The following is a 14,636-nucleotide window of genomic DNA, read 5'->3' on the forward strand; positions in this document are numbered from 1 at the left end:
CATAAAGTAATTTTCTTAAATGTCGTATTTTCCATGGCATAGTTACAAGGACATTTTAAAAGTAGGACACAACAAAAAATGCACAAAAATCTGAATTTCATTTTACCTATGCGATCTGAACCTGAGATATATGGGACAAATCAATTTGTTTTACTTATGTGAATTTGGTATGCTAAAGGGGATGTAAGAAACATTACTTTAAATCTAGACAGTTAGAATATATTACACTGCTCAGCTGAGAGTGTTGGACGGCTTCTAGGGCCATGTCGTGTTTGTGATTTTCAAAGGTGGTTTGGAAAGCTGAGCCTGAGGAAATGGTCTTGCTGAAATGGTGTAAACACTCTCCAGAAAGTCACAAAGTGATGGAGAATAACAGAGCAATGGTTTCTGACCAGTTTTAATACTTTTGTTGTAGATTTATTGGTCTTTGTTTCTATGGCTTAGAAAAATTAATTTTGTTCATGTTCACAGTTAACATTTTTTCTTCTATTTCTAGTGTATTATTTGTATACAATACCACAAGATAACAGCTCACAAATTAGGGTGTTAAAAAGCATAGAGAACTTAATTTGATTTACCTTTGAGACTTAATACCTTGAAAAAAGAGGCATAGGAGAGAAATTTAAGAACGCGTTGTACAACAAATTGAATGAGACTGAGAGTTGAGCTTTAGAATATAAATTAATTGATTAATATATAATCTTGTAAACAAACATTATAATGCGATCTATGTTCATCTCCCTTAAAAGTAGATAATTTCTGGAGCTGGCCTGGTGGTGTATTGGTTAAGTTCACATGCACTGCTTTGGCAGCCCGGGGTTCATGGGTTTGGATCCTGGGTGTGGACCTACATACCACTCATCAAACCATGCTGTGGTGGCATCCCCCACACAACATACAGGAAGATTGGCACAGATGTTAGCTCAGGGCCAATCTTCCTCACCAAAAAAAAAGAAAAAAGTTAACAAATGAAGTAATAGCTGTGGGACAAATTTAAGTGGCTTAACGTGCAATTAAATCTCCAAGGAAGGGAAGAGAGTAGAAAAAATACTTGAAGACATTTGTTCAAAATTTTTCTAAATTGATGAGAATTTTAAACCAACGAATCCAAGAAGCTCAATGAAATCTAGGTATAAGAAAGCTTAAGAAAATTACATTAAGATAACAGTATAATCAATGTTCAATATTGCTTTGGATTATTAGGAAATTACCTGTTGGGATACTTCAAGGCTGTCTTAGTCAAGGGAAAAAAAAATCTTTTAAATCACTATTCTCACATTAACCCTCAATTCAGTTGAGAAAGTTTTCAAAAAGACTGCTGGATAATGGGTAGCTCAAGAATAAAGTGTTAGTTGGGATTCCACATTTTGGGGCATGATGGATGTTGAATCTTTTCTGATGAGCTCTGTAGTCCTCGTAATAGAAAGACTTCCTTTCATTTCTGACTTCAAGAACTCTGATCTATAAATTACTTTCCCATTCTAATCTCACCCACTTTCCTCTAGCTCTGATTTTATCCTAAATTTTGAAATGGAAAAACTAATTCTGCAAGCACCTACTTCATGTGTAGTCTTCCATGGCCGACAGGGTTCTTAAGAGTATATGAAGAGCACAAGAGTAAGGAATTATGGAGAAAATAAGCATTAATTATTTGAAATATAATTCTGCTCAAGTGATTAAGATGAAGGTGTCAGGCATAGATTTGGGTACTGGTTTGTGGACTCTGAGCTTAGACCAGATCATTTGGTCAAATGGCTATTTGATAGATTTTTCTGATCTTTCTCTCATTTCTTCTCTCTTTCTCTGTTCTAAATCTATCATCTCTTGGTACTCCCCTTGAAAGTGTGAGTAGAAAGTAAAATTTATTTATGTTTTGATAACAATATTTTATTTTGGTAATTGTGACTAGGATACCAGTGCAGCAAAAAAGCAGAGGTGAGTGAAATATTTTTGGTATAATTGGCCAGAGTCTGAGTGAGCTACTACATTTGCCTAAGGAAATTGTGCTTAATAAAGAGCTGTTGCAAATTAGAGCTAATTACCATCATTTACATTTTCATAGTTAATAATCAGGGACAAAAGGGATACAATTAATGATATTTTCATCTCTTTTATGGAGAAAGGTGTGACTTTATGGAGATTAAGCAAGTATGTAAATTAAATAGCTGAAGAACAGGATTTGATTTTCAGAACTTTGGCTTGGGACTCCAGAATTATTTGCTCCTAGAAAAGACAAATAATATGTTTGGTAGGAGAATTGATAACTTGATCAGAAAAGCCTTACATTTAATAAAAAATGTAGATAAGATCATATGGTCATTTCCAAATGTTAATACAATTCAAATCAATAATAAATTTTAAAAATAAAATTTCTGTCTTTCAAATCCAGGAGATTTCAACTAAGAAAAGGAAAAATATCTGTGGCTACATGCAGGGCTTTTTGATGTGTTCAGGTTTTAAATGCGCATTTATAAATGATGTAAAAAGTATTATCAAATTATAATAAAGCAAAAATATTATGCAAGAATAGAGTGAAAAGCTATAGATCCTTAAAGAAGATGTTAAAAAATGGTGAATACTTCTAAGGCTGTATTCAGAAGAAGAACAAGGAAGAATTCCTATTTGGAACAAATGATATAAAATTATCAAATAAGAAAAGAAAGAGGGGGAGACAAAGAAAGAGAGAGACAGACCAAGACAGAAAGAATACTCAACTACTACTTTTTCTTTGAGGGGGAGGGGTTGGTTATTTGCTTCCTTAGAAAGAAATATGTACAGATTATTAAGATAATTACAAAAGAACACTGAAAAATATTAGACATTGAAGGTGTGAATGTAATATAATTGTTGGTAATCTTTTAGATATAGTAGCCATTGCACAATATACTAGAAAATTGAATATTAGTGAATGTTGACATTGTTTTTAAAAAAAGGAAAAAGTAGATTGAAGATCATGAGTTTACTTCTTGGCAGTATGTGTGAATGAGTTATTAATATTATTTTCAAGTTATTTAGAAGAAAATTAATCTCTGACTTTATTAAGAATATTTCTCTGAAAAATATATTTTCTTAAAAAAAATTTTTTATTTGGTTACTAGCACTATAACAGTAACAGTAAGCCAAAACATGATTTCTTGGTCTCAGTTGCAGTAGATTAACCTTATCTAAATGAGTGGTTAAGTACAAATTTAATATGAACCAAGATAGCATAACTTAAAAGTAACATAAAGAATTTCTATCAACTTGATTGTAGCAGCAACAAAGAATCAAAAAGAAGAACAAAGATAGCAAAAGGAAAACCACCTCGATTACAACTTCATTAGAACTAGGTGACCGGAGATTTCACTTTTTGTTTTGATGGAAAAAGACATGGATAGCCTTCACTCCTGTGGCAACACAAAGGAAAACCTAGATAAAATATAAAATCATACTTATCTATGGGACTATTGAAGAGCAGTGAGTGCAAGAAAGTCTTGATGAATGATTCCCAGAGAGAGGAATGGTGCATATGTGAGCAATAAGCCCCAGAACAGGTATGATGGGTCCGGTTCAGACAGACAAGAGAAAGTCTTCCAAAAACCATAAGAAATTGACTTACTAAGGAGAAGCCAGCTAAACCATCCATCCAGGTAGGGGCAGCCAGCAATGATTGTAATCTTGAAGATATTCAAATGAGAGAATAGTTTGCTTGGCCCAACAGTTATCTCTACTGCTCACCACCACTATCGGTTTTGCTGAGAGAAGTGCAGTAAATGTAAGGCTGAAAAGCAAAAGAACAAAACAAAGCAAACCAAATCAATCAGTCTAATGTTGAGCAGTCTAATATCAGAATCCCTGAGGAGAGAAACAACAAAACAGGACAGAAAATGTGTAAAGAAATAATGGTTTGACAGGTTCCAAATTTCATGAAAGACATTAATCCACAAATCTAAGATGTCTGGCAAATCCCAAACAAAATAATGCAAGAAAATCACACATAAATAGGTCATAATAATACTGCTGAAAATCCATGATAAATCCTAAAAGCATCCAGAAAAAAAAGTCACATGATGTACCAGGAAACAAGGTTAAATATGGCGGCTGACTTCTCATTATGAACCAAGCATGCCAGAAGTTAGGGAACGGCATCTTTAAGGTGGTTAAAAACAACAAAAAAAATCCCCCCCCAAACAAAAAGCAAAATGGTAACTATAAACATAGATTTCTGTATCCAGCATAAATATCCTTCTAAAGGTGAAATAAAAGCATTTTCAGATAAACAAAAGATGATAGAACTCAAGGCCAACAGTTTTGCACTGTAAGAAATGCTAGAGGCAGTTCTTCAGTCTAAATAGAAATAGTACAAGTTGGAAAGACAGATCTACAAGAAGTATTTAAGAGCACTATAAATGGTAAATTAGTACATATAGAAGACTTTTTCTTTCCTAATTTCTTCAAAATACAGTCGTCTGTTTAAAGCATAAACAGTAACGTTTTCTTGTGGGGTTTATAACACACGTAGTGATAAATTGCATCATAAGAATAGCACGAAGGATAGCAAGGGAGCAACATGGAAGATTACTCTTATAAACATCTTACGTTATACCTAAATTGGTATAATATTAATTCAAGAAAGACTGTGATAAATTAAAGATACTATTTTAGTTCTTAGAGCAACCATTAAAACATTAAAACAAAGAGGTGTCCATAAAAACAATGGAAGAAGTAAAATAAAATGCCAAAAATATTTTTTTGAAAATAATTAATCTAAACAGGATCAAAAGAACCAAGAACAGAGGAGAAAATAGAAAGTATATAGTAAGAGTGCTGGCAAAATCAATCATATAATTACATTAAATTTAAATGGATCAAACACTCTAATTAAAAAGTAGAGATTGACAGAATAGAAACAAAATAAAAACGCGGTTCAACTATCTGATGCAGTTCATAAGAGCTGCATTTTATTTTTATTATATTTGCTTTGCTTTTTTATTTAGAAATAATTTCTAATAATTAGAATATATGAAAATAGTACAGAGAATTTCTGAATATCTTTTATCCAGATTCACCAGTCATCCACACTTTGCCATACAAACAACTCCATGAAGTCGTTTAAATCCTCTTGAGTCATTAAGGTTCAGAGAAGTTTAAATGACTTCCCTAAGCCTTCACAGCTAGTAAACATTACTGCTGCAATTTAAACTCAGGGAGTCTAAGGCCAGAACACATCTTCTTAAATATTATGTTTTATTGCTAGTTATGTGTATAAATGCAATTGGTAACTGATGGTGTCAATATTCAATGAAAGTCGAGTTGGCTTCATAATACCACTTTACATCTCAATGTAAAATAATTAGTTGTTCATAAATGGTTGATCAAAAGTCCGTTGTGATGCTTTGTAGAGTAATAAGCTTATCACAGCAGTTGTTCAGGTTTACAACTAAATGAAGGTATTTCAGGGATCTTGCTTTGGGTAGAAGATCAAATTAAATGGAAGAAAAGACTGCTTCAAATTCTAATAATCTAGTATATTATCTGCTGTTTTATTGGAATACTCACAATTTTAGTGCCCCAATTTGCCTTTCCCTTCCACTTCAAAAAGTATATTACATCCTTTAGAAGTCATCTTTATTTATCAATGGATTTTCATTGTATTCATAATTACCTAAGGAGTTAAGGTACTTTCCAGATATTAAGAAGAATCTTCATAATCTTAAATAGAAGGAGGGTCTTATGTCTCATTAAAACTTAAACTTCATTAAAATAACCAAGCTCCATTAAACTTAGTTAAGCCTCATTAAGTGAGACTTAGTGTCTTTAGTCCTCTTAAACCAAGCTGAGAATAACAAAACTGTTAAAAATTCTTGCTATGCTTTTAGGCTCAAAAGACTAGATAAGAATGGTTAAGTATCAAAAGCTAATTAACCTGGGAGCATTTAATATCTTTTCTTCATGGTTGACAGAACACTTAGGTTGTTAATTCAATTTGGATTCCATTGAATAGTTTTAAATATTGTTAAAATTTGTTAAGCATCATTAATCCAATTAATCATCATAAAGACAGTAAACACTTAAACTTTTGTTCAATTTTTAAGAAAAAAATTCTTGTTTAGTTTGGACCAAACTCGCTAGGTTTATGAGTAACTAACAATATTTCTTGTCTTCTTTTAGAATTGTTGAGCTACCCCTATTTAGAGATGAAGACACTCAATCAGTGAAATTTCAAGCATTTCCTTTATTAACCTATACATCCAATGTCATAGAGACTTGTTTAAAATCTACTGCACTGTTTATGATTCAGATTATCTCTATCTCTGTTGTCTGTCTCTCTATCTATCTAAATAATGAATGAATGGATAAATACGCCTGATATAATAATTCTATATATGCAATTATTACCAAACAGAAGAGAATGCATGGCAAAGGGCATTTGAAGGAATCTACAGTTATTTTCGGGATTACCATCTGCTATTTGGTGGGCCATTAGACTATTTCTTTGTTTCAGTGCCATATGAGTTAATGTTTAAGAATGTCTCTGCACTCTTCAGAAAGTTAAATATTTTTAATGATTTCCTTCTGCCTTATTTCATTTCAATTAAAGAAATATATCAATCAGAACAAAATACTGTAAAAAGGAAATGAAATGTTTGAAAATGATAAAAAGTAGCATGCATTCATTCTTTTAACAGATATTTTTATTTAAGCATGGGATCCTGCTGCTCATGTCAACTTTACCTTTCAGTGATCAGATAATACCCAGGTCATGAAGGACAGTTAACTTGAATTAATCACTTAATGCCCAGGGCCAGTCTCTAGTAGATTGCAGTAGCAACCTGACAGCTGTGCAGAATAGGACATGTCTTTAATCCAAAACCCTATATTCTGATTCCCTTATAACTTGCCAGCTGGTTCATATAGCATCTTTTTCACTGCCATTTTCATTGCTATTGGGTATGGCAGGTACTAAGGCCTGAATGGTGGGGGCAACTTTTATTGTAGTCTTGGGTCTCCTGTGGAGTCCTTTCTTAATCCAGATCCCATGCTCAGCTGGCTGGTAAGTGGATGAGAAGAGTAGGCTTGTGTTTTCTCCAATTATCCTAAGAATCCAAACAAACACTGTGCTTCTTTCCTCATAGGATATGGTGCAAATTGCCTCTTACTTAGAAGGAGTATTCCAACATACCCCTTTTTCCTGGAAATTGCAGATGTGTCAGACTCCATAACTTTTACAAGATTCATCTCATATTCTCTTGCATACTTATGTCTTCCCAGGGCAGCTTGAGAGTTTGTCACCTCCTGCCACCAAGTCCGATTAGCATATGTCATCAATATAATGACCTGCCTAATATTCTGAGGACTAACAGGACAGTCAAGGTCCTTCTAGATTACATAATGACCAGGAGAAGAGTGGACTTATCCTGAAGAAAGACAGTCAAGGTGTTCTGCTGTTTTTGAGCATGATTATCTTATTGATAGAAAGTCTAAAGAAAACAACGTAGGTATGTTGGGATATATTGGTTATAACCACTAAAAATTCCATTTCTCCACCACAGTTGTGATTGGTAAAAGTATCTGATTAAGTTTGCAATAATATGCAGTCATTCATTTTGCAAGGCCTGTCTGGCTTTTGTATTGACCAAAAAGGTAAATTAATGGGGATACAGTAGTAATTATCATCACTGAATTTTCAAGTATTTGATGATAGCATTGATTTCTGCCAATCTCCTGTGATAAAGTATTGCCTTTAATTTACTATCTTGTTGCAGCTGAGACATAAGGGCTTCCATTTGACACACCTACCATAATGACCTTCAATCCACAGGAACAAATCTAGGGATTCTTCCAGTTACTAAGTATATATTCTAGGACAAAGGAAAGAACCACAACATGTGGCGGTGATTCCACTGGGCATCTTGTGAGATGATTCAGAACACATCTTCATCTTTTAACTGACCTCCAATGCAATTCATTCTGACCGGTGCATCACAGTGTAGTTTTGGGTCTATAAGAATTAGCCACAGTTCAGAGCCAGCCTCTAATGATTCCTGGAAGGCCTGTTAATTTCCCTTTCTCCAGACATGTCCACCTTGCTAATATTTACATTAGCAAGTTTCTGCAATCTTTGGGTAAAGGCTAACTTTTCCCCGAGTAGGTCTTTTAGTTCTCCTTTTGGGCTATGATAGGATAAAAACCTCTTGTTATGGGCCTGGGGGCAACGAGAGGTGATGAGGTTGGGTCTTGATGAAAATCAGGCCTCCTTGGGGCAACTGCCTGAAGTGAAAGATTTTATGGACAGTAATGCTGGTTCTCTCAGATATGGATTGGGCTGCTTCTATAAGTAAGGAAGATTTAGAGTGATTTAGGGATTTCCCGGTCTTATCTGTTTTTACCAAAATGACCCTGTACTTTAGGTTTCAACCACTTCCACATCATGCCTTAATTTAGTGAAGAGGCCTGGAGTTCCACGTTTAATTGGCAGTACAACTTTGTAACCCTTACAATCAGGCTCAGTGTTATCTTTCTTGAGGCTGTAGAAGATAAGGAAGCTTTTAAAGCTTTCAGAGAGATTTTCTACTTCTTTTTCTCTTTTCCCATGTTCTGAGCCGGGCATTCAAGAACTTTCACTTATCGTTTTCCGTAGTACCATCTAGGGTTTTCAGAAGTAGCCATCCATGCCATAATGTTTGTAATCCTTATTCTGACATCACCACTAATGGAACAGGCACTTGTTATTCAAATAGCAATATAAATATACCAAAAATATATAGTATTTTCCCTCAATATATATAATAGTTCAATCTTTCAGGAGAATTGTTCTCATAAATTAAATGGATCACTTGGGGCCACAAAAATCTATGATAAATCAAATATGGCCTAATAGCAATGAGCTTTCTCTTCCTATGAGAGTCGTCCCTCCTCACTAATTAACCCTAAGTCTAAATAAGAACTTCACTCAGTCAGAAGAGCCAAGTCCAAAGTACAGATAACAGACATTTAATCAACGTCCTAATGTATAATCTGAGGAACTGGTGACATCATAACCATATTAAAATGCATCATCTCATATAATCATGTGAGAGGGACATAAAATGACACACTGATCCATGACTGATCTAATATGGTGATAGCTGTCAGTATTTTCTCCAGTTTTTTGGAGTCTTTTAAGCCCTGTGACGATCCTGACGCTTGAAGCTACTGACTGCACAAGTGAGGAAATAAGCAAGAGTTGGGTGAAATAGTGACATGTATTCAGCAGAATTTGTGGGAGCCTCAGGTCTGTGATCTGCTCTGCTTCTCTCTCAAATGCCTGAACCACAAATTCAGTTTTCCTCCCAGCACTCTGGGTCATGAGTTCTCTCCAGTATTCTCAGTAACCACCACTAGCTGTTTGACTCCTTGAGGACTTATGTTACGAAATTGGAATGTTTTAAGATTTCTCCTGTGCAAGTTTCTGTAATAGATTCAGGCAGACTCCCCACGTCTCCTAAATCCTCCTGAGTAATGTTAGACATACGCGTCTTCAGTACCCTCATTGTGCTAGCAGAATACAGTCTGGTGCAATTATTTGGTTACTTTTATAATAACAAATGAAACTGTAATTCGTTCCACACTGTACAAGAAAAACTCCTCAGTGTTCTAGGTGCCATCTTCACTCATTTGTAGAAATCATCAACCTTAACATCACCTCAAATTTTTCCTTTCTATCTCAGAATTTGAATGAATTAGCTATCAGGAATAATATCTAATAGAAGAAATATTATGTTCTAAGTTGCTTCGTCTAGAAAAGGACAGGTCTATTTGAACTAGTAAAATTATGAATTAAAAAGCTTTTCTTTGGGGGCTGCCAAATGGCGTGGAGGTTAAGTTTGCATGTTTTGCTTTGGCAGCCCAGGTTCGCCAGTTCGGATCCCAGGAGTGGATCTACGCACTGCTCATCAAGTCATGCTGTGGCAGGTGTCCCATATGGAGGAAGATGAGCACGGATGTTAGCTCAGGGCCAATCTTCCTTAGCAAAAAGAGGAGGATTGGTGGCGGATGTTAGCTCAGGGCTAATCTTCCTCAAAAAAAAAGAGAAACTTTTTCTCCTGCAGAAATGCCTTTTTATAACACCCTCCACCATGCTATATTCAGCCTTGAACTAGTCAGTCAACTTAGAAAACTTGATTTAACTAAGAACTAAGAGTGATTTATAATTGGTATATCAATTATTCATATGTAAATGTTTCCAGGCTACAAGGAATATGTATAGAATTCACATAAGCGGGGCAATTTCTTCACAAGATAAATACGCTTAGCAAATTATTTTCTCATAAAGCAAAGGTAAAATTAAGCTGAACCTTTACTGAAATATCAAAAATGTGAGTTAGTCAGGCCCAAATTAGTTTTTCCTGTAGCCTTAAAAACAGTATTTAATTACTTTACAATCTTGTGATATTTAATATCCATATATTTGCATATAAATTACTCTTTAAGATATCTTTAATATTTATCCGGAAAGACTGCTGAAAAATATAGTGAATGTTAAAAGCAGCAAGAAAACGCATCTGTTGTTTGAAAAAGTGTTTCTAAGTCTGCGTCAATGACTTCCGCATTAAATTTTCTTAGTTTATGCTTCCAACAATATTTTTTCTAATGCTCTAACGTCACAGAGAAGGCTGACTGCAAATCAAACCATGTTTATTCTGCTTCTGGTCACTAACACTGAAACAAAAATTTTGGAGTCAGAATTTACCTGACAATTTTGCAGGTGATGGATGAGGCAGAGTAGCATACCTCGCTTAATTTTCCTTCACAATTATGCCTTTAATATGGAGAACGAAATCTGAGTGTGTCTGTGTTCAAACAAGAAGGATGTGAAGGAATAATCACCTTACAGCGTGAAAAGTGCGGTTGATGGACAATGTAAACTACACGTCGCCCAGTGTTTTGGGCAGAATCCTCTCTATCTGGGAAGAATTGGAAGATTGCGGTATTGTGGGTTGAATTTATGTCCCCCCAAAAGACATGTCTAAGTCTTAACCCCTGGTACCTGAGAATGTGATCTTATTTGGAAATAGAATCGTTGCGGATGTAATCAAGTTAAGATAAGGTCACACCAAATTAGGGTGGGCCCTAATCCCTTAAGACTGGTGGTGTCCTTATAAGAAGAGGAGAAAAGTCACAGACAGAAGACACAGGGAGAATGCCATGTGGTGATGGAAGCTGAGCTTAGAATGATGCATCAAGAAGCCAAGGAGCACCAAGAATTGCTGGCAACACCAGAAGCTAAAGAAAGGCATGGAACATCTTCCTTAGAGCCTCCAGAGAGAATATGGCTTTGCCGACACCATCTAGCCTCCAGAACTGAGAGGGAATAAATTTCTATTGTTTTCAGCCACCCAGTTAGTGATAATTTGTTGCAGCAGCCCTGAAACTAAGAAACCTAAATTTCTATGAAAGGCACTGCTGTCCCTTGAGACAAAGGAGACCTTTATTAAAATATATACATTTCTTGAAAAGAGAATAGATTCTCTGAAGAAGTGAGACAAAATTGGATACATTTTTGATGAGGATAAGGAAAGTTACAAAGTATGGCAACCTATCCAAAAGAGAGTGATACCACTGGGGGTTTACTACTGTATTCTCTATTTATTCACCAGGTAGAGTTGAGAGCCTGTTAACTGGAAAGAAAAAAAAAACATTGTGGATTGGGTAGCAATCAGGGTGTTGGAAGAACCCACAGAACTCCACACTGTATTGAGGATGAGGGCAGAAACATCAAAATTTTCTATGATGTTCACATTAACACCAAGGGTAAGAGGAAATTGGACAAAGATAAAGAAATTTGTTACATGGAATAGGAAGAGAGGTCTTTAAGCATTATAATGCTCAGTATTTGCTGGTGTTAGAATAAAATGTAGGCTTGTGACCATTAATGAAAGTAATTAGCGTCCAATAAATTGAACTAAATTATTACTTACCATGTAATATAGTGATAATATCAGTACAAATGATATGGTGATAAAGATTATATTCGTATGCTAAGAATGGACCATTTGAAAGCTGTAATCATCTGGATTAATTTCTTCTATTTTATCTAATCCTTGCGTAAAGCTTTACTGAGTTTTTACGGCAGCTGTAGCCATTTAAGCAAAAGCCCCGAAGTTAAATTACTATAGGAAAAAGCTACTCTAGAAATGAAATTTTACAATTTGAGTATAACAGGACTCGTAACTATCATTTTCATCTGCTTTGTGAAACAATTTTTTAGCACATAGATTTGGTTTGTTATGATCCAAATGCTGAAAAAGACCATGTGGTAATCTAGCAAACTATTAAGGCTTTCCTAAATACAAGCTTAATTGGCTTTGGAACCCAAACTTTTTGATGGTTTAACAAACTGATAATATTATTAAAAATGTCAGTCTTTTCCACTACCATAGAACTTGAAAGATACTTTAATTCTCATTTGATTTTTTTCTTTGATATAAGTTCGCAGTGCTAAGTAAGAGCTAAAGCTATGTGAATGACAAACCAGAAGTAAATATACAGATAGCTGGAGCTACTGTAAGTAAATGAAAGCCTGATAAGATCCAGAGATTTATTATATACTCCTGCCAGAAAGGTGTTTCAAACTTGAAATAGCCAAGAAAGATTATTGATATTCTTTTTGTGCAGTGCTGGGCTTGACTATCTATTGACAAGGCAGTTTTCATCTCTGAAGGGACAAATGGTTAGCTTGTAGACTTTTGTCTGGAAAGGGAAGCAAATAATGTCTGTTCAGTAGAACAGATAACACCAAAGATTATCATCTTTGGACCTATTGGATATAAGCGATTTCATATCTAACCCGGAAATCTTATTGTAACATTTCTTTGTTTAATTCCTTGTATGCTCTTAGCTTCTTAAATGATCTATGAACCAGTCATAATGCTTACTGGTTTCCTTATTAACTAATGATTTAAATAAAATCTTTAACGTGTTCATTTTATATTGTATGAGATTCATGTTTTTCATCATATACTCTGTTTGTTTTTGAGGTCGTCCACTGAGATGCCCAAGTGGACTCACGATAGAGACAAATAAACCGTATTGTTGGCAATGCGTGCCCCATGGGCTGTCTAAGTTCAGGCACATCTTGGCTTCTAGAGTGAATCTCAAGTGGCAATCAATTTTAACTTTTCTGACTCTCTAGTTTTGTTGTCATTGTTGTTTCTGGTTCAAGCATAGTTGCTAATTGATTCTCCATTGGTGGTAGCAATGGATAGAAATTTAGTTTTGTGGTTTGACTGTTTGGTGAAATGACTGTTCTATGGATGATGATCTGTTCTCTGTTAGGTGATATATGACAGAAAACTTGGTTTGTTAGTCTTTTGTTATTTGTTTCTCTTTTTGTGAGCTCAAAACGATTAAAATTTTGTGCCCATTGGGAAGGAGAACAACTCTGATTCCTGCACTGGTGAGTTTTATGTTTCTCTTTTTACTTTTGATCTATAGTTGAAGTTGCAGGACTGAAGCTATAAGTTCTCTTTATATCTGTGTTTTTGTGTTTCTGTAATTCAGAAAAGTATTTATATCTCTGACATATGTGAAGTATTTTCCTATCTGTGGCAAATGTAAATAGGTTTACATTATAACGTCTCAAATTAATGGAGTTCTGTTCTGATTGGCTTTTTAAGAACAAAGATCACCTACATAAATTACGTATTTTTTAAATTCACAGAAAATAAACCTGTCTTCTAATACTTTAGAAGTTCTAATCCCCTCTCCCACAAAAATAATAATCCTCCTTACAGATATTACTAGTTCAAAAAAACTTGAAGAATCTAAGTCATAAAATCAAAATTAATCTTTAACAAATCACAATGATTTATAATTTTGATTTAGGAAAAAAAAAGCTGTATGTATTTTTCCTATGATTTATCAGTATTAACTACAATGCAAAGATACAAATTATATCTTATAAGATTTAGGTTTGTTTCCTCATGCAGTGACTAGTAAGTGAATCTACACTACTTTTACTGGTTTACTGATCAAATAAGCTGACATTTCTACATGATATTTAAGCTTATGAAAAATGTGAATTTGTATTCAACTAAATTGAATCACAATACTGACAGATGCTTTTATATGACAGTTATTATGTTTTGCATTTCTTAGCTTGAACACAATTTCTAAGTTCTTTGGTAATTTAAAATCTTTGGCTAATATTTTAAAAAGTTAATTACTGGATAATTTTTCCATATCTAGATAATAATTACTTATCATTGAATCATGAAACATGCAGTATTAAGGATAAATTTAAGATTATATATTTTTGCTTCTTGGTTTTATACTATAGAATGGCAATACTGTTGAAGAATTTTTATGATTGTGTTCATTATTTTTTGCTGCTTTAAGGAGAATGAGAAGGTGTGGCTGTAGAAAGTTGTGTTATGTGTACTTATAAGCTTTGCGAATCTGCTAACATGCTTGTAAAGGACAGTTTTCACTTCTCTGCCTCTCAGTTTTCTCTAAGAATAGAAGTTACTAGTTTGGTGAAAAATTACAATTAATATGGCTGGGTAAAATTATTCTAGGAGCAATAATGACAGAGAAATGTTACCTACTTATATTTTTTAAAAAAAGGAATTTGAAATTTTTACTGTCAATTATTATGCTAATGTAAGTATTATATT

General features: G+C 34.2%; 1 long non-coding RNA gene across 2 annotated transcripts in view; it reads left to right on the forward strand.

The window, feature by feature from the left end:
- Positions 1–14,636, forward strand: part of LOC139076808 (uncharacterized) — a 148,461-nt gene that overhangs the window by 12,251 nt on the left and 121,574 nt on the right. For both annotated transcript variants that reach the window (XR_011528791.1, XR_011528792.1), the window contains exon 2: positions 7,252–7,478. This is a non-coding gene — a long non-coding RNA (uncharacterized lncRNA). The remainder of the gene's footprint in view (positions 1–7,251; positions 7,479–14,636) is intronic.

The sequence above is a fragment of the Equus przewalskii genome, chromosome 17 (genome assembly GCF_037783145.1).
Source record: "Equus przewalskii isolate Varuska chromosome 17, EquPr2, whole genome shotgun sequence".
Taxonomy (NCBI): domain Eukaryota; kingdom Metazoa; phylum Chordata; class Mammalia; order Perissodactyla; family Equidae; genus Equus; species Equus przewalskii.